The sequence below is a fragment of the Pleurodeles waltl genome, chromosome 6 (assembly GCF_031143425.1).
Source record: "Pleurodeles waltl isolate 20211129_DDA chromosome 6, aPleWal1.hap1.20221129, whole genome shotgun sequence".
Lineage (NCBI taxonomy): Eukaryota > Metazoa > Chordata > Amphibia > Caudata > Salamandridae > Pleurodeles > Pleurodeles waltl.
This window is the reverse complement of record NC_090445.1, coordinates 1,698,862,027-1,698,885,259: the sequence shown is the minus strand read 5'-3', so window position 1 is coordinate 1,698,885,259 and position 23,233 is coordinate 1,698,862,027.

Below are 23,233 nucleotides of genomic sequence, written 5' to 3'. Positions count from 1 at the left end.
GGTCCTCTCCTGTTGAAGGTCAGGTAGCAAGTGAGTGAACAGGTAGAAAATGGCGGTCACGTCCGCAGCGGTGCGTACCGTCACCGCCGGCGTACATCACCATTGGCTACTGGAACCCATAGGGCCCAATGATCACCAACGAGGTGTTGCACGGCAGTCCTCGACCGCATTCCGCAACAGTGCACAACGTCAGTGGAATTACCTCATTTCCACTTGTCCCTCCACACAGGTCAGGCGGCTGCCATTTCAGGGGGGAACAGGTCATGGTACCTAACTGTGTCACAGCAGACATAGGCACATTTACGGGAATACACATTAACATAGTGTTTCTGTCACAACATGCAAGGAATTTTATTCTGAGGTTATGTTTGAATATGACCATCTGCTTACCGTTTTTCACCCTATAGCTCAACCGCTGAGGATGAATAGGAGATGGAGAAATACCCAGTGTACAGACCCTTGGTGGACCTGGCAACAACGTAGAACAGGCACAGTATCCTCACCTACAGACTTGATAGGACCACAATCACAGAGCTGTTTGCCCAATTGTAGCCTGACCTGATCTCAGCTATCCGTCACCCCACTGGGATCCCCCCTCCTGTGGAAGTCCTATCAGTGCTCCATTTCTTGTCAAGTGGCTCCTTCCAAGCAACAGTGGCCATGGCAGCATCCAAAGTCACAGCCAATGTTCTCAATAGTACTGACCAGAGTGTTGTCTGCCCTGATGAAACACATGCACAGCTACATCATTTTCCCCCAGGTGGAGAATTTGGCCACAGTGAAGGCTGACTTCTATGTAATGGGATATATCCCAACATCATTGGTGCTATTGATGGTACACATATTGCCTTTGCCCCCCCCCCCGGAGAAATTAACAGGTGTACAGAAATTGAAAGAGCTTTCTGTCAACATCTGGGCAGTGCACGCTCTACGGGCGACTGGAATGCAAAAACACAGCACTTATGAGATGATGTAATTCATGCATTATGTTGATACGATGTTGTTAAACCTTTTGCATTGCAGAGTTTAATCCTAAAGACTTATATTCAAGGTGCTTGTAAATACTGTTCATTTGCAATGTATTGCTGCAGGCTTTCAGAGTGTGTCAGGGTGTGGTCCCCTTCCAGGGCCTTCTAGAAACATCCTCTGCAGCATGCCTGGGTGTGGTTTGTGGGCTGGGCCAAGACTCTATATAAGGGAGCCAGCCCAGCTCCACGTGCTCACTATTCAGAGGTCCCAGTGCAGAGCAGCAGCAACTTCCTGAGCTTCTGTTCCGGTGGCCTACTTTGATCTTCCAGGCCTCGCCCTTTCACTTGGCTGGGTGATTCTTGATCAAGGGCGGTAAAACGGAGGTCGGGCTGGGCCCCTGAATCCGTTCTCGAAGGATTTCAAGTTCTTGGGCCTAATTACTATGATAAATCCATTTTGCTCTTGTGCGTGTGAAAGTGCGCTTGACATTTAATGGCATTTACCTGCTGGTATTTGAATCAGCAAGACGCGTGATTCGTTCCTCGTGCTTTAACCCTTGATATTCATTGTGCGCTACTATTTCTGTGCAGTGACATGGTGGCATTCGAATCGGCAAGACGCGCGATTCGTTCCTCGTGCTTTAACCCTTGATATTCATTGTGCGCTACCATTTCTTGACAGTTACATGGTGGCATTCGAATCGGCAAGATGCGCGATTCGTTCCTCGTGTTTTAACCCTTGATATTCATTGTGCGCTACCATTTCTTGGCAGTTACATGGTGGCATTCGAATCTGCAAGATGCGCGATTCGTTTCTCGTGCTTTAACCCTTGATATTCATTGTGCGCTATCATTTCTTGGCAGTTACATGGTTGCATTTGAATCGGCAAGTCGCGCTATTCTTTACTTGTGTACTAATTTAGATATTCATTGTGCACAACCATTTTCTGACATTTACAAGGTTGCATTCAAATCGGCAAGACGCTCGATTCTTTACTTGTTTACAAATCAAGATATTCATTGTGCGCAACCATTTTCTGACATTTACAAGGTTGCATTCGAATCGGCAAGACTCGCTATTCTTTACTTGTGTACTAATTTAGATATTCATTGTGCACAACCATTTTCTGACATTTACAAGGTTGCATTCAAATCGGCAAGACGCTCGATTCTTTACTTGTTTACAAATCAAGATATTCATTGCGCGCAACCATTTTCTGACATTTACAAGGTTGCATTCGAATCGGCAAGACTCGCTATTCTTTACTCGCGTACAAATCTAGATATTCATTGCGCGCAACCATTTTCTGGCATTTACAAGGTTGCATTCAAATCGGCAAGATGTGCGATCTGTTTCCTGTGCTTAATTTATGTTACTCATTGTGCGTGCTATCATTTCTTGGCATTCACATGGTGGCATTCGAATCGGCAAGACGCGCAATTCCTTTTCCTGTGCTTAATTCATGTTATTCATTGTGCGCAACTATTTCATGACATTTACAAAAACTCTTGTGGAAATCTGCAATGTGCGCAATTTGTGTTCTTGGATTCTAAAGATCTAAAGTGCTAGAATTCTGGATGTTATATTCTATGTGCATGTAAGGTCTTTAGTACTATTCCTATTATTTTCCAAGGAATGTTTGGATAGCCTTTATCCTCATGTAATGAGGCCGTGTTTGTTCTGGTACATTGTTCTGGAAGGTTCTTGTATTCCTAGAACAGTATGTTTTTCAATTCATAAAAATTACATATGAAACATTGTACTAACCATTTTTGATTCATTTTCAGGTACCTAGATTTAGTGAGGCCTTATTAGAGTCTAGTTCTAGGCCATTCATGTTTCCTTAGTTTTAGGTGTTACTTCATGTTTCAAGTATCACTGAACTCTAGACTCAACAGTGTGTTATTTCATGTTCCGAGTATCACTGAACTCTAGGCTCAACAGAGTGTTATTTCATGTTTCAAGTATCACTGAACTCTAGACACAACTGTGTGTTATTTCATGTTCCGAGTATCACTGAACTCTAGACTCAACAGAGTGTTATTTCATGTTTCAAGTGTCATAGAACTCTGAACCACAATAGAGTATTATTTCATGTTCCAAGTATCAATGAACCCTAGATTCAACAGAGAGTTTTTATGAATCTAAATGTGGTTTTGAATCTGATGTTGTGTTGTTTAATCTTTTGCTTCCCACAGGCCTCCTTCCCAGCTGTCCCCTTCCTAATCCCCTCTTCCCCTCTTGAGCTCTCTTAGCCTCTGTGATTCATCTATCAGAGTCTTGGAGCTGTTCGGTGGTGGACGTGTTGGGAACGTGCGCAGATCCCGAGGATCTGGTGACTCTGACACTTTCACTCTATGAATGTGCAGATAGTATGCCTGGCAGACCAGTACATCTCCCATGTCAATGCAAAGTTTCCTGGATCTGTGCATGATGCCTATATCCTGAGGAATAGCAGCATCCCATATGTGATGGCTGAACTCCAGAGGCACCGGGTGTGGCTAATAGGTGAGCCCATGATCCCCACCCACTGTATGTTGGTATATGGGTGTGGGGTTGGCCCTAAGGGTGAGTGTCTGGCTAACAGGTATCTCTCGATATTTGCAGGTGACTCTGGTTATCCCAACCTCTCATGGCTACTGACCCCAGTGAGGAATGCCAGGATAAGGGCAGGGGAACGTTACAATGAGGCACATGAGCGAACAAGGAGGATCATTGAGCGCACCTTTGGCCTCCTGAAGGCCAGGTTCAGGTGCCTTCATCTGACAGGTGGATCCCTGTGCTACTCACCCAAGAAGGTCTGCCAGATCATTGTTGCATATTGCATGTTGCACAACCTAACTTTGAGACGCCAGGTGCCTTTTCTGCAGGAGGATGAGGCGGCAGATGGTCGTGTGGAAGCAGAGGAGCCTGTGGACAGTGACGAAGAGGAGGCAGAGGAAGAGGATGTGGCCAACAGAACAACTATGATACAACAGTACTTCCAGTGAAACACAGGTAAGACACTGTAACCTCACCTTCGATTGCTGTTTTGTGAAGTGAATTTTCTCTGGCTGGCTGCTGCTCCCACTACAAAGGCCACTTATTGTACCCTTTAACATGTCTATTTGCAGATATTTGTGCCCCCCTGTGGCTCCTGGTGCATTGACTGCAGCACATTACAGGTCATACCTATGTATACATCACTGTACTGTCTATTTGCAATGTCTACAGATTGTTAAACAACTATGGGGGTCATTCCGACCCCGGCGGGCCGGGGATGCGGGAGCACTGCCAACAGGCTGGCGGTGCCCCGCAGGGCATTCTGACCGAAGTGGTTTGGCCGCGGTCAGACCAGGAAAACCGGCGGTCTCCCGCCGGTTTTCCGCTGCCCTGGGAATCCCCCATGGCGGCGCAGCTTGCTGCGCCGCCATGGGGGATTCCGACCCCCTCACCGCCATCCTGTTCCTGGCGGCTCCGGCCGCCAGGAACAGAATGGCGGTGAGGGGTGTCGTGGGGCCCCTGGGGGCCCCTGCAGTGCCCATGCCAATGGCATGGGCACTGCAGGGCCCCCATAAGAGGGCCCCACTTTGTATTTCAGTGTCTGCTTTGCAGACACTGAAATACGCGACGGGTACCACTGCACCCGTCGCACATACCCACTCCGCCGGCTCCATTCGGAGCCGGCTTCCTCGTGGGGAGGGGTTTCCCGCTGGGCTGGCAGGCGGCCTTCTGGCGGTCGCCCGCCAGCCCAGCGGGAAAGCCAGAATGGCCTCCGCGGTCTTTCGACCGCGGAGCGGCCATATGGCGGCTCCCTCCAGGCGGGCGGCGACCGCCGCCCGCGGGGGTCAGAATGACCCCCTATATCTTTAAATCATTTGACATACTCCATACTTTTTTTTTCCAACAGTGTTTATTTCAGTGCTGAGAAGTAAATGGGGATGTGCAATGGGCTTGGGTGAAGGTGGAGGAAAGTTCAGGATAGACTCCAGTCTATTGGTATCACAGGTGCATTGTCCAAGGGGGCATAGGAAGAGGAGCAATGTCGGTTCAAGGTGGACAGGGTGACAGAGTGGGACACAAGGGTGACAATCAGGAGAGTGTTATTTCCTGGTGGGATCTTGGCAATGTTCTCTGGCTGCTGCCTGGATTGAGGGGACCGTTTGCAAGGTGATTCTCCTTTTGCAGGAGGAGGGGTGCTGGTGGCCTGTTGGTCTTCTGGTGGGGCCTCCTGTCCACTAGTGTCAACGGAGGTGGAAGGCTGTTCATCAGTGTGGCTAGTGTCAGGGGCCCGTTGGTGTGCCACTGCCTCCCTCATGGTGTTGGCCATGTCTGTTAGCACCCCTGCAATGGTGACCAGGGTGGTGTGGATGTCCATCAGGTCATTCCTGATTCCCAGTATCTGGCCCATGGTCTCCTGGGAAAGGTGGTATGCTCCCTGTCAGTGCCTCATGGAGAGTTGGTTCCCTGGGCCTTTCCTCCTGCTGTCGCACAGCAGTCCTCCCAACTTCCCTGTTGTCTTGTGTCTCTGTCCCCTGAACCATGTGCCCACTGCCACTGACCCCAGATCCCTGATCGTCCTGTGTTTGTGGGGTGGCCTTGGTCCCTGTAGTGGTGGACAGACTGCTGCTTGACGTGTCCTGGAGACAGTGGTGTGGGCCCGCAGGGTGTGTGCTGTGGTGGTGTTTCCTGAGGGGGGAGGGTCTGTGGTGGTATGTGACTGTGCCTGGGTAACCGACTGTCCAGAGGTCCCTGATGGGCCAGGTTGGTCATCCTGATCCAGGTGTGCAGAGCTGCTGTCACCACTGTAGTCCTCTTCTGCAGGGGGACTGGATGTTGCTGGCGACTCCTCTCTGGTGAAATTGTGTGGGGGTCCTGTGGGGATGTAAATGCAGTGTTATTGTTTCTGCATGTGACATCTTGTGCATGGGTATGTTTCCCATTATGGTTGTTATTACCAAGGCAGCTTTGGCTTGTGTGAGTTGTTATTTGGTTGGCTAAGTGATAGTCACTGGTGTGCATGCTGTGGTGATGGGTGTCCATGCAAGGCTGTGAGTGGTGTCCATGCATTGTTGTTGCATGCAGCGCTGGGTACTGGGATGAGTGGGTTGTGATGGTGGGGTGTATATGAGGTGGTGGGGTGAGGGTAGGGGTGGGGGCATGTGATGGCATGCAGGTAGGGGGGTGATAGTAATAGAGATGTGACTTACCAGAGTCCATCCTCCTGCTACTCCTGCCAGGCCCTCAGGATGCAGTATTGTCAAGACTTGCTCCTCCCATGTTGTCAGTTGTGGGGGAGGAGGTGGGGGTTCACCGCCAGTCCTCTGTACAGCTACCTGGTGTCTTGCAACCACAGAACACACCTTCCCCTATAGGTTGTTCCACATCTTCCTGATGTCAACCCTTATTCTGGAGTGCTTTCCCACAGCGTTGACCCTGTCCACGATCATCCGCCATAGCTCCATCTTCCTTGCAATGGATGTTTGGTGCACCTTTGACCTGAATAGCTGTGGCTCCACCCGGATGATTTCCTCCACCATGACCCTTAGCTCCTCCTCTGAGAACCTGGGGTGTCTTTGTGGCACCATGGGTGTAGTGTGTGTGGTGTGTGTGAGGGTGTGTGGGGTGATGTGTTGGGGTGTGTGCTGTGAGGTGCGTGAATGTAGTATGGGTGATGGTGTTCTGTGGCTCTGCTTCTGTGGGTCCTCCTGGTGTGTCTCTCTCTCTGTTGAAAATTGTTTGTAATGGTAAAGGGTTGTGGGTAATTTGGGTATGTGTTTTATATTGGTATGGGTGTGGTGTGTGTATGTGTGTCAGGTATGTGTAGTTTGAATTGTCCAATGTGGTGTTGTTTTGTATGTGTGTATGTATTTTGAGCGCGGTGGTATGTACCGCCAATGGTTTACTGCGGTTGAATGTCCGCTGCGGTGATTCGTGGGTCATGATATTGTGGGCATAGTTCTGTTGGCGTACCGGTGTGGGTTTTGCTACCGCCAGTTTATCACTGATCTTTGGTCTGGCGGACTTGTGTGTGTGTCTGTATAGTTGCGGATTTCTATGTCTGGGTCATAATACAGGTAGCGGTATACCGCCGCGGTTACAGTATGTTGGGGGCAGTCCGCATGGCAGTAAGCAGCACTTACCGCCAATGTCATAATGAGGGCCTTAATCTGTTACAAATATAAAATTTTCGAAGCAGTCGCGGACCCCCTTTGAAGGCTTTGCGGACCCCCAGGAGTCCCCATCCCACAAGTTGGGAACCACTGGTCTAAAAGGCTGATGGCATTTCCCCCAAAGCAAGAACTGAAGGAGACTGACCTATTGCCCTACATAATGCAGGGTGTCCTGTCATCTGATCTAAAATATGACCGGCTTTTCCAGTAAGGAGGTGATGAACAAGGCTGATCCAAAGCCCTTGACCATGTATTATATATTTTTGTCAGTACATGTGCCGCCACAGACAGTAACACCTTCCACACCAATCCTACCATGCCTTGGCAAACCAATAAGTCTCACTAAGCAATGTATTGGCTTTATCCTTGGTTTCTAGCCATGTTGTAATGTTGTACAGTGACCCGGCTGCTGTACAGCATCAGTGAAAGTCTAAAAAAATGCACTATGATGCGGCTATTGCAGCCTGGGTTGTAACCCTTTCTTTTTTGATTGTTGGTAGAGAACTAATAGAGGACGGTAGGAAGGGTAGGAAAAGCCAGCCCAGACAAAGAACGGAGGAAGGGAGAGTGGGGTGGGCAAGCCAACATCGACAACAATTGGAAAGAGCCAGGAAGGATGGGGCAAGCCAACATGGACAAAAGAAGGGGGAGGTTGGTGACAAACCAACATGGACCACAAACAAAGGGAGGGAATATGAAGGCAAACCACCATGGCAGCAAACGTAGGAAAGGAGTTAAGGTAGGGCAGACCAACAAATATAAAAGAAGGAGGGAAAGTGGGGTGGTGGTTCAAGCAGACAGACACAGGAGGAACACAGAGGGAGGTGTACATGATTGAGCCAACTGAAAAACATGCACTCTGTTAGAGAGCTTAAATTCAAAGAATAAACAGTAGTGCCTAAAAAAATGAGCAGTGAAAGAACATAAGTAATGCGTCAATCCGTGCTCAAGGTGAGGAAGAAACACATGAAGCGGAAGGAAGGCTGCCGTAGTTGACCAATAAGAAACAAGCAAATTAGGATAACGAAGAAGCCAACCAATGGTAAGCAATGGAGGGTCTCTAAACCCACTGATAAAAAATGAAAGGTGTAGAAAAGACAGCGTGCTAGGCAAGGGCTAAAAAGGGATGCAGAGTGGGCATTATCAGGGATTGTGCTTTACGCTGCATTTCTCACTTTGCAAGACAGTTAAGGATTGGACCAAAAGGATACTTTTTGAAGTGAAAGTTGGGGTTCCCCTCACACATTATGTGGAGAGAAACTCACAAAAAGTGGTAGACATGATTAAAAGAGTTTAATGCCTATACTGAATGCAGCTTTGATATAATAAAATAGATGAGAGGGAATTCACAGTTTATGAAGAAATTAAGACAGAATGAAATGAACTGTGGGTCCGATCTGCAACATCTGAGGGCACAAAGGCAGATTTTTATTTCTAGCAGACATTTACACCAAAATGGGCCCTAGGGTCTGGAATATGCTGCGCCCCACAAATTCCTAACTCCGCAGTGGGTTTTCCCATCCGACATAGCCACCTACAGTTGGAATCTTGATGCAGTGATTATGCAAGTGTGCTACCTGGATGCTGATAAAACAATGGCACATCAGTCTTTCATTTGGGGTCATAGGGGAGTTGTTTCTTCAGAAGACCAATATAGTTACCTTTGCAGACTGTCTGCCATATGGACGCTGCACATGAGTAAGTGTAGGACAACAGAAATTATTTGTTTGATTGATTTGGAACAGACATTTATAGTAGGAATGGGCAGTACACTCTGCTCCGCGGGTGGAATCTGCACAGTTTTGCTCGGAGTTCTGCAAAACTCCGCCAACCACTGTGTGGCAGAGTTTACAGGCACCCACCCCTAAAAAAAAGTCAAAAGCAGAGGGAGAATTTGAATCCAAAACCGTGCCCCGCAGGGCGCGTAGCGACGCAGGCAGTGGTGAAATAAAAAAAAACAGCTATCGCAGATATTTTCATGGTTTTTTGGATTGCAAGATTGATTTGTGATTAAACTGCTGCAACCGTTCGTCCCTATCACATACACACACACACACATGCACACAAATACAAACCACACACGCACACATTCACATCCTACCTGGCGCACCCAAGGTGCCCAAGATGAGCCCGAGTGTAGAAGAGCACGGCTGCCTACAAGGTGCCCAAGATGAGCCCGAGTGTAGAAGAGCACGGCTGCCACGAAGGTGCCCAGGATGAACCCGAGTATAGAAGAGCACGGCTGCCACCAAGGTGCCTAGGATGAATCCGAGTGTAGAAGAGCACGGCTGCCACCAAGGTGCCCAGGATGAACCCGAGTGTAGAAGAGCACGGCTGCCACCAAGGTGCCCAGGATGAACCCGAGTATAGAAGAGCACGGCTGCCACCAAGGTGCCCAGGATGAACCCGAGTGTAGAGCACGGCTGCCACCAAGGTGCCCAGGATGAACCCGAGTGTATAAGAGCATTGCTGCCACCAAGGTGCCCAGGATGAACCCGAGTGTAGAGCACGGCTGCCACCAAGGTGCCCAGGATGAACCCGAGTGTATAAGAGCATTGCTGCCACGAAGGTGCCCAGGATGAGCCCGAGTGTAGAAGAGCACGGCTGCCACGAAGGTGCCCAGGATGAACCCGAGTATAGAAGAGCACGGCTGCCTACAAGGTGCCCAGGATGAGCCCGAGTGTAGAAGAGCACGGCTGCCACGAAGGTGCCCAGGATGAGCCCGAGTGTAGAAGAGCACGGCTGCCACGAAGGTGCCCAGGATGAACCCGAGTATAGAAGAGCACGGCTGCCACCAAGGTGCCTAGGATGAATCCGAGTGTAGAAGAGCACGGCTGCCACCAAGGTGCCCAGGATGAACCCGAGTGTAGAGCACGGCTGCCACCAAGGTGCCCAGGATGAACCCGAGTGTATAAGAGCATTGCTGCCACCAAGGTGCCCAGGATGAACCCGAGTGTAGAAGAGCATGGCTGCCACGAAGGTGCAATGCGGCTGCTTAAGGAGCTGCGGCCACATTGGAAGCCTGCAGAGGTCACCTGGCAGGTAAACAAACTACAACTATTTACTGCAGACCAAAACACAGGGGTTGAAATGGCAGGTCGTTAGGTATAGTGGGTTGGGGTATGTATAAACAAGAAGTCTCATGCAAACCCCTCAGATTAGAGGAGCCACACCCATCCCTCCTCTCTGCAACCACAGTGAAGTGTCTACATGGAGGCCCAACACTCTTCGAATTTGAAGCATACACGTTTTCGCAGCGGCATATTATTTTTTTAAATCATTGTTTTTTTATTTTTTCAAACACAATTGCAGAATAATAATCTCCCCTCCACCTCTGTGGAAATGTTCTAATTCAATTTTAATCCCTCTGCTTTTTTATTTTAACTGGTTATTTTCTATTTTTCCTGAAGCATCATGTAGAGGGTGTGTACAAAATGCTGTAAAATATGAGATTAACTTTAAAGACCTGTGTGGTTTCTGACAGTGATGACCCAGTGTTGAGGGCCAAACAGCAATCGCGATGGGCATGTGAGGCATTGAAAGGGATCTCAGCATTCACTTCTGCCTCAGTAATGCAATGGACATTGATGGCTTAAAGCCATCCTGTTTGCTATGTTCGTTCACCTCGTCTAGTTTACTGACTACGAAGTGGCATGTGCTCGATGTGTTACGTGTTACATCACTTGTAAAGGCTCCCAACTCCCTCCTGATCACGTGTCCTGGTACTAAGTGGGGTGGGAGGAACTCCATGGAAGTTTTTTGTAACTCCACAGAATTCCACGGAGTAAAACTCCTTCAGCTCCGCCCACCCCTAGTGGCCATAACCCATGCAAATTCCTATTTGGTATTCCAGTGTTTGGGCCAGATCTTGATGGTCCTGGTGCAGTGGCAGCAAAAACTCCTTTTGACATAAATGAATGTCCCAATGTCTTGCAGGAATTGCAACATTTCTGAGATGAATGTTCTACTACACATGCCTCTACATTGGGAATGAGGAATTCACTACCATCTGCAGGCTGGATTCCAAAAGTTGGGCATCTGGTTCGAGAAAAGACAGCAGTAAAAAAGGAATTTGTCCCATCCAATGTACTAGAACTATGATTCTACCACTACTTGTAGGTTGTAAAGACAAACACTTTGGCCCTCATTATGAACTTGGCTGTCGAGACCGCCATGCCGGTGGTGGCAGAAATTTCTGCCACCGGCATGGTGGTCTCAACCGCCACATAATGAAGACAGTGGGGACCACCACAGGTGGCCTTCCACCACCACCAGGCTACCGCTGACAGGCAGCCTGACGATGGCGGAATTCTTAATCTGACAGGGCAGCGCTGCAAGCAGTGGTGCCCTCCGGATAAAGAACCCTTGTTCCGCCAGCCATTCCAGGCTGGCTGTAGGGGTGCTCTGGGGCCCCCGTGCAGTGCCCCGTCGTGCAGGTCACTGACCGATTTACAGGCAGTGATCTGCGTGATGGGTGCTGCTGCACCCGCCAATCAGCGGCATTGACGACGGCTCCATGTGGAGCCATCGGCAATGTTTCAGCCCAGCAGAATGTTTATAATTCGGCTGGTGGGGTCTCAAGAGGGCTGGCGGTCTGTGATAAGACTACCAGCATGAACACGGCAGGGATTCCAGCTGTATTCATAATGACCCCCTTTGTCTCCACTGATCAAGTCAAATTGCATCATGTGGTCGATTGTACACAGTAGACCTAGAGGATCTCTGGGTAGCGCTCCATCCCTCCTCACTACCATTCAGGAAATACCTCCTCAAGCATTACACAACCCTGAAATTGTTTCCCCTAGGCTGGAGAGGGCATAGAATGAACCTCTGTTGATACGCATTACTGCTACAAGGACCAGGAATGTACCAGATGTAAGACTACAGTCCTCTACTCCTTCTCAAAGCAACAGAGTTGTTTATGATGAACCACCCTTAGAGGTGTCTACCAGTTCTCTTTCATCTGCAGTGACTCCTGTCTTCACACATAGAGCTTCATTACGATTTTGGCAGAAGGAAAAGCCCATCCGCCAAAGTTCCGACAGGGTGGTTGCCACCATTGTGGCTGCCTCCCCGCCGGGCCCATTACGAGTTTCCCGCTAGGTCAGCGGATGGAAACCTCAGTTTCGCCCGCTGGCCTAGCAGGAAATGACATACAGCATTGTCTCCAGCTTGTAATAGAGCCAGCGGCAATGCTGAAGTGCGCAGGGGACACCGTCTTCGCAGACAGTGAATATTGCGAGGGTACTGCCCGGGGCCCCCCTGCAGAGGTTCCCTGCACCCGATCTCTGCCAACCTTTTTATGGCGGTGCTACCACCATGAAATTGCTGGCAGAGGACAAAGTCCTAATCCTGATGGCAGTGCCACGACTGTTAGACCATTGGGAAGACTAATCCCGCCACAGTCGTAATATCGTGCTCGGAACAGGACATTGACAGCAATCTGATTCCATCACAAATGATCAACACTGTTCAGCAGACAACTTGCCCAGGACTAACATGAGTTAAAGAAAGGACTCTGGCCAGCATCACAATTGAAAAATCAGCAGTGTGGATAATACATGGAGTAATCTCCCTGTCATTATTGGCCTTTCAATCCACCTCGCATTTGGAACATTTTCTGGTGGGTCGATTTGAAGCTTAAGGGGAGAGTTTTTTAGCTGAGGTGTGGGATCTGCCTTTCGGTCATAAATGTATACGCGGGAATAAAGCAAGTATTAATCAGTGGTAGTAATTGCAAAACTTCCATAAGCCACTGATTTGTAAACAGGTGACGTTGCACAGCATTTGTAATGTGTTGGCACTAACTGACCATGATACTTGAAGGGAGTTCCCATCCACTTTATTCGCCCAGTGTTTCAGTTACGTTCAAATGGAAGTTTCGAAATGTTGAGTGATCAAGGCTGAGAGTAGGTGTCCCATATGTATTTTCAGTTTCTCAAATAGTGACCTTTTGTGGAAATGTCTTATTGCTGCGGACAGATGAGATAATTGTAGCAAGTTTGCGGCCTTTCATTCCTACCTTTAATGTTAACTTTCACAAGCTGAGCAGACTAAAAGCACTATTGTTCCAAAAACAGGTGGCGTGAAACATTTCAACTGCAGGTGGCGAGGTCATCTGCAGAGTTACAGTCGCTTTTGAATATCAAATTTCTATTGCACTTCTTTGAATTTGTTTGCAACGTTTTTAATGCTTCCAACACTGCGAGTGTTGTGCACTTTATTAAGGCAATTGGGTCCGATTTCATTAGTACTTTCCAGACTGTTTTTGGAGTATTGCCATCATTTATCCATTCACTATTTTTGTGTGTTTTTTGAGGTATACCGCTATTAGAGGTGTATTTTGCTGCTGCCATTGTTGTTGCTTTTAGATGTCCCATTTGAAACCCAAGGGATGATGGATCGCCCATACGTCCTATCCTGCTGTGTTGTGAACACATAATACAGATCTTCGGAGTGTTCTTATTGGATGAACTGAAAGACAACTTGTCATTATCTTTTTAGTCAATATGTTTTTAATATGTACAGCCTGTGTTCTGCTGTATTCAGTGCTTATTCGAGTGTGCATTTGATTTTGATGTGTGTCTTGCACAGCGATTGGTGCTATCTACAGACATGGATTTTGTGTTGTCCTCATTCAGGGTTTATTTCTGGAGGTGTCCTTTGAGACTACAGTTACTATAAGAGGCCTTTTCTGAGTCATCTTACCGGGATATGGAGGCTAAGGCTCCAATGATGTTTCTGTCTGGCGCTACTAATGTGGGCATTGCGCAGAATGATGCTCCCTCGATGAAGGCTGAAGTTTCACATCATGTTTGTTCCTTTGATTTGCTCTCCGAGGCTATAATGGTTGTGTTGTCTGTGGATGCAGATTCCTTCTTGGACTCCATTTCTATTGATTTATAGGATGACCTCATGGCTACCTCTGATGACTTTAAATTCAGCTTTTGTTTTAAACAAATTTTCTATGTTTAATTGACTCATTTTATTGTTTGCTCTGCTTGTTGGTGTAAACACTTTATTTCGTTTAGATGTTTAGAGATTTTAGGATGGGTCTTTAGAATCTGTCTACTTTAAATGGCAAGGGGAGGGTGTTGTGAGGACCGCTAACACCCGGGTTTGTCACCTCTGTTTTAGCCTAGATTGTAGTCCACGTGTATTCAGATTTTATTAATTTTAGTAAGGCTGCTTTTAGCAATGGCTTTTACACATTATATCAGTTTGCTTTTATTCTAGGAAGAGCAGGGAACATGCTGCTTGTTAGTTAGTCTTTGAACAACATATAATCAGTACTATCTGTCTGAGGCAATGGGACATGATGCACAATATGCTAGTTTGCGCTGCCCATTCAGGAGACAGCTTCTATCCAGAGATGCACGTAGTGTGACATGCAACTCGGCTGGCGCTGATCTGCCAGCTTCCAAAGAAGATTGCTGTTTACACCACAAACTGATTCCTGAGACTGTTTTCAGGTATGGGGCTAGGGCTAATCCCTTAGATCAGTCCAGGCAGAGGGTTATAACCACCATGCCCTCAGAGTAAACATAGGATGAGCTAGGAACCCAAAGTACATCTAGAACCACGTGGTTCATGGTTGGATTGTTTACATTCTTTACCATGTTCGTAATGCTGATTACCTTGCTTTTTTGATCAGCCTAATTATCGCAGCTCACTTTTTATATGCTCAATTGCAATTGTTTTAATAAATATATTGAAACTTATTTTGCATCTTTTTGTTTCACCTTGGTATGCATGAGTGATACCAACAAAGAGGTAAGATCTGCTTACACAGCTTTCCTGGGGAGCCAGAGTGTCATGCTAAGGTTCCCATGATCTCCTTTACCCGGGTGGCTTTGGAGGCTTGTGTGAGGCACTGTTAGCTAGCCAGGAGTTAGGTTGGCAGATACCCACAGCGTAGATCGACTCCGTGTCCCACACTTTGTTGTCCTGCCATCCTAAACAAGCAGTCTTACTACCAAAGGAGGAACCTCATAACTAAATATATTGGGCCCGATTCACAAAGGAAAACATAGACTTTTGTTTTAAACTTAGACCAAAAATCTAAGATCCGGAGATCCGCCCGAGCGCGGACTTAAAGATAGCAATCGTAAATTCCCTTTGTGAATTCCCAAAGTTGTAAACTTAGACTTTTTGTCTAAGTTTTAAAAAAAAGTCTACGCTTACCTTTGTGAATTGGGCCCATAGTTTTTATGCAGTTCTGTCATAGTACAAATCAGGTACTAGGAATTGTATCTTGCATATTAGAGGAAAACCATCAAACATAGATGTTCCTAGATTTCCTCATGTCAAAATAAAAAATAATAAGTATTTAATGTTTGTTAAATGCCACAACGTTTGCCATACAAAACTACTATTTAAAATGTAGTATACTGTGCCGTAGGTGTAAAAAAGTTGGGTGGAGCAATTCATGTATACAGATCCGGTGAGAGCTTTACTGTGAAAACGTCATCCTTTTTGCTCTGATCAGCCCCACTTTTTGACAGATAATGGTGGTTTCTGACTGTGCCTCTGCTCTGGAGTCTGCTAACCAGCCTCAGGGTCAGTGTTCTGTTTAAAAGGTATATGCATTTAGGCATAATTATAATTGGCTCTGACAACCTACCTGTAAGTCCCTAGTATATGGTAGGGCATGTAGGTTTCGAAGCCCAGCAAATTGAATGCACTTAAGGGTGAACTGCTGTGGTGCCTATTGTCAATTTAAAAGCCAGCCCTGCTTTGCAGGCTGCTTTTAAATTAAATTTATATGCAAATTCGACTTGGGAATTTATAGAACTTCCAATGCCTAAATCTACCTTATTTTTAAAAATACGTGACCCCTATTGTCGCTGTTGCATCGAAGAGCATCACACGGGGCTCCTGGAAACGGTGAAATCAGGATCTCTTCTTTTATTTACAAATACACGAAGTCAACACCCCAGCCTCCGCAAGTACTGACACCTCCTCGTCTCTCCATCGGATTGTGGAATGCTCACAAGCTCTCAAACAGCAACATTCTAAAGCAACTACGAAACAGTAACATTCTAACAGAACTGTCAATACAACACCTCTCCCCCCCTTTATACACACAAAATTTACACGTAGTAACAAACCATGATATATACAGTAACCAAGATAAGTAAAACAAGTATGTATAAGAAATAAGAGTAATTATTTCACTCCAATTTATAATTCCTAAGATATGTAGGGATTTTGACGTTTCTGTTTGACCTTCTCAACTTTGATTCCTTCGTGGAACTTTATGTCCCCTCTTGCAATCTTCTTGAAGATGTTCTTCTTATACGATCATCAATTCCTTCTTTTAGTCTTTCAACAACATTAGCACGGCTAAAAACCCAAGTAAATTTGACAACTCTATTTAAATTTTATATTCTGTTATCCTGGGTTTTAGCAGCATTGGTAAATATTTTCATAACTTTCATTGGAAGAGATAATTTCCTCTCACCTTTTTTTGCAAGAGGTTGTTTAATCACAACCCAATCACCAACCTTAATCCACGTCTTCTTTACACGGTTAGTTCTATCGAAGTTCAGTTTACTCTTTAACAACTTTTCTTGTTCTTTAAGTCTCCAATTGTTTTTTACCACTACTCTTCCCTTCCTGTCTAACAGATCATTAACCCATTTAGGTTCTAAGATTGTATTTCCACGTCTGCCGCGGAAAAGTGTAAATGGTGTTTGACCAGTAGTGGAATGTGGAGTGTGTCTATATACATAAAGTTTCTTCATTACTTCTTGCTTCCAATTCAATTGATTCCCTTTTGCAATAGAGATGGTCTCTTTTACGACTCTATTAAATCTCTCTACCATACCATTGCATTCTGGATGATACAATGCACAAAGTTTATGTTTAATGCCACACCAACCCAAAAAGTCATTCATTTCTTTGGAAATTAGTTGTACCTCATTATCAGTGGGAAGATTTGAGGGAATGCCTTACTTAGTTATTAAATCTTTCAGGAATTCAATGACTTTCCAAGTCTCAAGGTTCTTAGTAAAACACACTTCCGGCCATCTAGAGAACATGTCCACCACAACAATTATATGATTGACCGTATTCTCACCATGAATTGGTCCTAAAATATCTAATGCAATGTCTGTCCACGGACCCTTAGGTTTATCTCTGATTACCATAGGTTGCACCTTGGGTTTCATTGCCTTCTCACTAACTGCACACTGTACACATTCTCTCACTAGACGCTCAACCTGGGCATCCATTCCAGGTCACCAGTATGAGGAACGTAGCCTTTCTTTGGTTTTAGAAATACCCATATGACTGCTATGAGCTTGGTTCATTCGTTGATCTCTAAGATTAAGTGGAGGCACTAACCTGGTACCTCTGAATAGGAGATCTTGACTTACCGCCAGTTCATTCCTAACATTCCTCTACTTTCCATACTTCCCTGATGTACATTTCTTCAACCTATGCGTAATAATTCCATTCCTTCAGTTAAAACCTTGTCTGGCAAGGATTCTTCACGCTACTTGATCTCAGAAATTATTTTGAAATCCACTTCACACACACGCTCCAAATTGTCCATGTCATCACTTACATAATCATCATCCTGAACATGAGAATTGGGTGCAACCAGTCTAGACAAGACATCAGCAGATATGTTGTCTGTACCAGGGACATATTTTACCACAAAATTATATTCTTGCAATCCAGGAATCCACTTGGTGATCCTCCCTGACACAGCATCAATTCCATTAGAACAGAGAACTTCACACAGGAGCTTGTGATCAGTCCTCACCACAAAAGAACCTCCCCAGAAGAACTTCTTCAATTTTTTTATGGCCCAAAACACCGCAAGAGCTTCCCTTTCGATGACAGAATACTTAGTTTCCGCTCCTTTCAAACTTCTGGATATGAATGCAATTGTGTTTTCAGGAGCACATCCTCCTTGTTGTAACACTGCCCCCAAACCTTTTCCACTCACATCAGTGGTCAAGAAGGACTGTAAATTTGGATCAAACTCTTCCAAAGCAGGGGCACAAGAAAGAGATTCTTTAATATCAACAAATTCTTTCTCACATTCTTCGCTCCATACAAATTCTACTCCTTTCTTCAATAAGCTTCTCATGTGATAACATGAACTCGCAAAACCTTTGATGAATTTACTATAGTATTCAGCCATACCCAGAAATCTCAACAACTCTTCTTTAGACGTGGGAGATGCTAAACTATGGATAGTATCAACCAGTTCTTTCTTCGGTATGAGACCATCACCAGTTATGGTGTGACCTAAATAATCGATAGTGCTAACTGCAAATTTACATTTTTCTGATTTGATCGTCAGATCATGTTCAGAAATCTTCCTCAGAACTTCTCTAAGTCTTGTCTCATGTTGAAAAGAATCTTTACCATAAATTAAGATATCATCCTGATAGATGCACACACCCTCAAGTCCTTTCAAGCCTCACACACTCTCAAACAGCAACATTCTAAAGCAACTATGAAACAGTAACATTGGACATAGGAAACTTTATTAAAGCATAGCTATTTCTAGGAGAGAGCTAAGAATGACTTACTGGAACTTAAAATGAAAGTTAGAATAATCCAACAACTTGCCATTGTTAGATTCCTTATAACTAGAACATAAAATAAGCTCTAGGACTCTCTTTTCTGTAAGCCAAAATCCAGCCTTCCAGCAACCCTCTGATTGGCCAGCCTCTGCCAGGCTGAGCCAAGCTGCCTTAATGGGATGTGAAGTGGCCTGCATTGAGACAATGAGACATCTGGTGGGTGGAGATATGTAAGCTGCAGAGCAAAAGGCAGGAGGGGGAACGGGTAGACAAACTGGTCTTTAACAGGGGAATGACAGGACATGACACAGGCTCATCCCTACATCCTGCCACCCCAGCCAGATAGGAGCCCCAGTAATTACATTACCAGTGGGGCTAGAGGGGGAGTGTTAAGGAACGTAAGCCATACCAGTGGGATGCGTAGCCAGATCCTAACCCCAAGGAGAGACTTTCTCTATTTTGGATTTTGAACGAACGGTGTTTCCTGGGATTCATTTTTGCCACACTTTGCAGGAAGCGGTCACCCCAAACGGTGGCACCTGGTACTCCATTGGTCAGGAGTACCCCCTTGCTTGCCAGGCCAGGAACACTGAATAAATATAGGAGAGCTGCCCAGCAACGCAGATCACTGCCTTCAACTTTAGGAAGAAGAAAGACTGCCCTGCTGGAACCCTGGTCCACACCCCAAAGGACTGCACTGTGCATGACTGCACCTGCTGCAACCTGAGAAACTACATCTCAAAATACTTTGTCTGGCTTTCAGAAGTGAAGGAGTAGAGTGCCTTAAAGCAACAGGTTAAACAAACTTCACCTGCACCATCCCCACCAACAAGGACCCAGCTGACCTCCTTCAATTGGATGTTTGAGGATTTGCCAGGTGCATCCTCTGAAACCTAGTCCCAACATCTCAAGGACCATCTCAGAGCTTCTAGATACTTGGATTGGTGTTGTTGACCAAAAGAGACCCAAAGGAAGACTTCTGTAAGGAGATCCAGAAGTTTGGGGAAGATTGGAGAACTTTTGGAGAAAAGCTCCAAAAGGTGACCGACCCATCGACGAGAGTCAAGTCTCCGATGTCAAACTGCAACCTGGACTGAATTTCCAGTTCGTCCCGCTGAAGCTCCGGAGTTTTTTCCCATCTATGAGACTTCTAGGAGTTGACTGGGAGCTTGCGCTGAGTCACATAGATAACGCTGCATCAGTTCCCAACCAGACAAGGAGCCTCACCCAACGATAACAGAAAAAGCTACAGAAAAATTATTAAGGAAATAAGTAAAGGTCCAGTGTTTAACTTCCTGTATGGAATGCCAATTCTCTGATGAGATTGAATATATATGGGAGCTCAAAACCAAGGCGATTGGACCTTAGTCCCCCATAAGTAAGTGATCCAATTAGAAAAGCTGAGTTCCCGTTGAATTATAGTCAATAGACAAGTTGATTCTTGTTTCAAGATAGTTTTAATTCACCATATTCATCCAAAATAAGAGTATCACATAGAGCATGTGGAATGCTCAGCCATGTAGAGGTAACAAGTAGAAAATGTGAAGTGCTCAGCCAACACGTGTTTCGGCCTCTTGGGTGTGTCCACCAGGGCTTTCTCAAGGCTGCGAAAGATGAAATAAGGTTTGTTTTAAAAGGGTGAGAATAATTGACTACTTAGTCACATAGATCAAGTCGCACCCCAGTGTGAGTCCCAAATGATGTAGGAAAGGAGCTCTTGCTAGTGTTGTCAGGCCTGAGCTCGAGCAACAGCAAGGTGTAGTTGGAAAAAGTCCCGCAGAGAGAAGTGCAGTTATCAAGGTTAATTCTACGTGAGAGAGGTGAGGAGCAGTCTTAAACACAGCAAGTAGGTGTACCGTGATATTTAAAATGAGATAGTGAGTAGGGAAAGACATATTGGATATAGAATTTTATCTGTGACTTTATCTTTAACCCGTGACTCTAATTAACACCAGGAGGGTCATTAAAAGAAAAGAGAACTGGTCCCATCTCAGCGGAAAGCCCGGGGAAAAGATAATAAGGTAAAGGATTTCCCACAAAGCCCACAAGAACCTGTGCTGGAGGGAAGGACCCCAAGCCAATTCACTTTCAAGGGGAGAGGATATCAGGGGAAGAACTCTGATCCTACAAAGGCTGGTAACTTCCTTGAACTTTTGAAAGCAGGGAAGTGTTATGACTATCATCAGTCAGGACACAAGAGAGGAGATGCTGTTTGTACAAAGAAGCCCTCCACTGGTGGGTAGTCCACAGCGATTGCTAATGTAGGTGTGGAGTGGAGATTGTCCCAGAGTTGGGGAAGGGGTTGACAGAGGCAACCTTAGTGTCCTTGGGTGGGTTGGAAATTGCAACCCTGGCCGCTTTGCCTCTCAGCTTGGACGGGTAAAGGCAGAAGCCTAAAATCAATGGAACTGAGGTTGAGGCTCTGAGAGATACAGGGGCCAGTGTGACAATGGTCACAGAGAAAGTGTTTTTTCCAGAACAGATCTTACCTGGTGTGTATTACCAGGTAACGTATGCAGACAGCAGAGCCAAACTCCAGCCCATGGCATTGGTGAGTTTCGAATAGGGCAGTGTGGCAGGACCTAAGAAGGTAGTTGTGTCTCCTGCACTCCTAGTAGATTGTCTACTGGAAATGATCTTGAAGCGTCTGACTTATTAGGGGTGAAGAGAATAGTCCATGCAAGGATGTTGAATCTCCCTGAGTGGGCACGTGCTGTGACCAGGTCATAGGCTGCTCAGCGGAGGAAGACTGGACACTTGGGGCCAGATGTAGCAAAGTGTTTGCGCCTCGCAAACAGCGAAAAACGCCGTTTGCGAGGCGCAAAAGCCTCTTTGCTATGCAGAAATGCATTTTGCGAGTCGGATCCGACTCGCAAAATGCATTTCCGACTTGCAAATAGGAAGGGGTGTTCCCTTCCTATTTGCGACTCGCAATGCTATGCAATTTCATTTGCGACCGCAAAAGCGGTCGCAAATGAAATCGCACGTACCATCCACTTGAAACTTGAAGTGGATGGTAACCCATTCGCAAACGGGAAGGGGTCCCCAGGGGACCCCTTCCCCTTTGTGAATGGAAACAAAAATAATTTTTCAGAGCAGGTAGTGGTCCTATGGACCACTGCCTGCTCTGAAAAATACCGAAACAAAAGGTTTCAGTTTATTTTCTAAGTGCAGCTCGTTTTCCTTTAAGGAAAACAGGCAGCAGATAGAAAAAAAAAAAACTGCTTTATTAAAAAGCAGTCACGGACATGGTGGCCTGCTGTCTCCAGCAGGCCACCATCCCCGTGAGTGCCCATACTCGCAATGGGGTTGCAAACTGCGACCCACCTCATTAATATTAAGGAGGTGGGTCTTTGCGACCCCACTGCGAGTTGCAGAAGGTGTCTGAGACACCTTTCTGCATACCAAATTGCGACTTGCAATTTGCGAGTCGCAGGTACTCGCAAATTGCAAGTCGCAATTTGGATTTTTGCTACATCTGGCCCTTGGACTCTGGAATAATGGACCAAGCATCCAATGACAAGAAAACGGGAACTGGGTCTGGTGAGCCAACCCAGAGGACTCCAGAGGTGCAGGAGGAATCTGACTGTGAGGGGAAGGATCGGATCTCTGAGGGTGGGATTCCACCCCTGCAAGATCTGTCCAACTTGGCAAAATGGACAGGAGCGGGCGGGCCCACCAGAAAGGAGTTTTGTCAGAGACAAGGAGAATGTCCCGCTCTTGGGGGTTCTGAGGCAGTCCACCTCTAGGCAAGAGGTGGTGTTGTTAGCGAATTTCACAAAGTCTACTGGGATGAGGGAGTCCTATACACTAAGGCCAGACGCCTCAAGGAGAGAGGCACCAGGAGGTTGGTGGTCCCCCAAACATATAGAGGATTCCTTCTCACATTGAGCCATGACATCCCCTTGGCAGTTCATTTATGACAGAATAAGACTTGGAACCAGTTGTTTAACCGTTTCCATTGGCCCAACATATCTGCCAAAGTGAAGGAGTTCTGTAGCTCCTGTGCAACCTGTAAGGTCAGTGGCAAGACAGGGGGCAAACCAAAGGCTCTCTATACCACTGCTAGTGGTTGGAACTCCCTTTGAGAGGGTGGGGGTGGTCATTGTTGGTCCCCTGGCCCCATCAACAGCAACAAGGATGAGATATATCTTGGTTGTAGTGCACCATGCCACAAGATACCCTGAGGCAATTCCCCTAAAGACAGTCACTGCTCCTTCATTGGCTAGGGCCCTACTTGGTGTATTCACCAGAGTGGGTTTCCCAAAGGATAGGGGCACAAATTTCATGTCTGGCTATCTGAGGGCGTCTAGGGAAGAATGTGATGTTACCTAGAAGTTCACCACCCCATATTATCCCCAGTCTAATGTTCTTGTGGAAAGGTTCAATAGAACCCTGAAGGGCACGATTAGGGATTTGTCTGACAAACTCAGGAGGACATGGGATGTTCTCCTCCCATGCCTACTGTTTGCATATAGAGAGGTACTAGAAAAAGGGGTTGGCTTTAGCCCCTTTGAATAGTTATTGAATTGTTGTTTGGGCACCCTGTAGGAGGGCCATTGTGTCTTG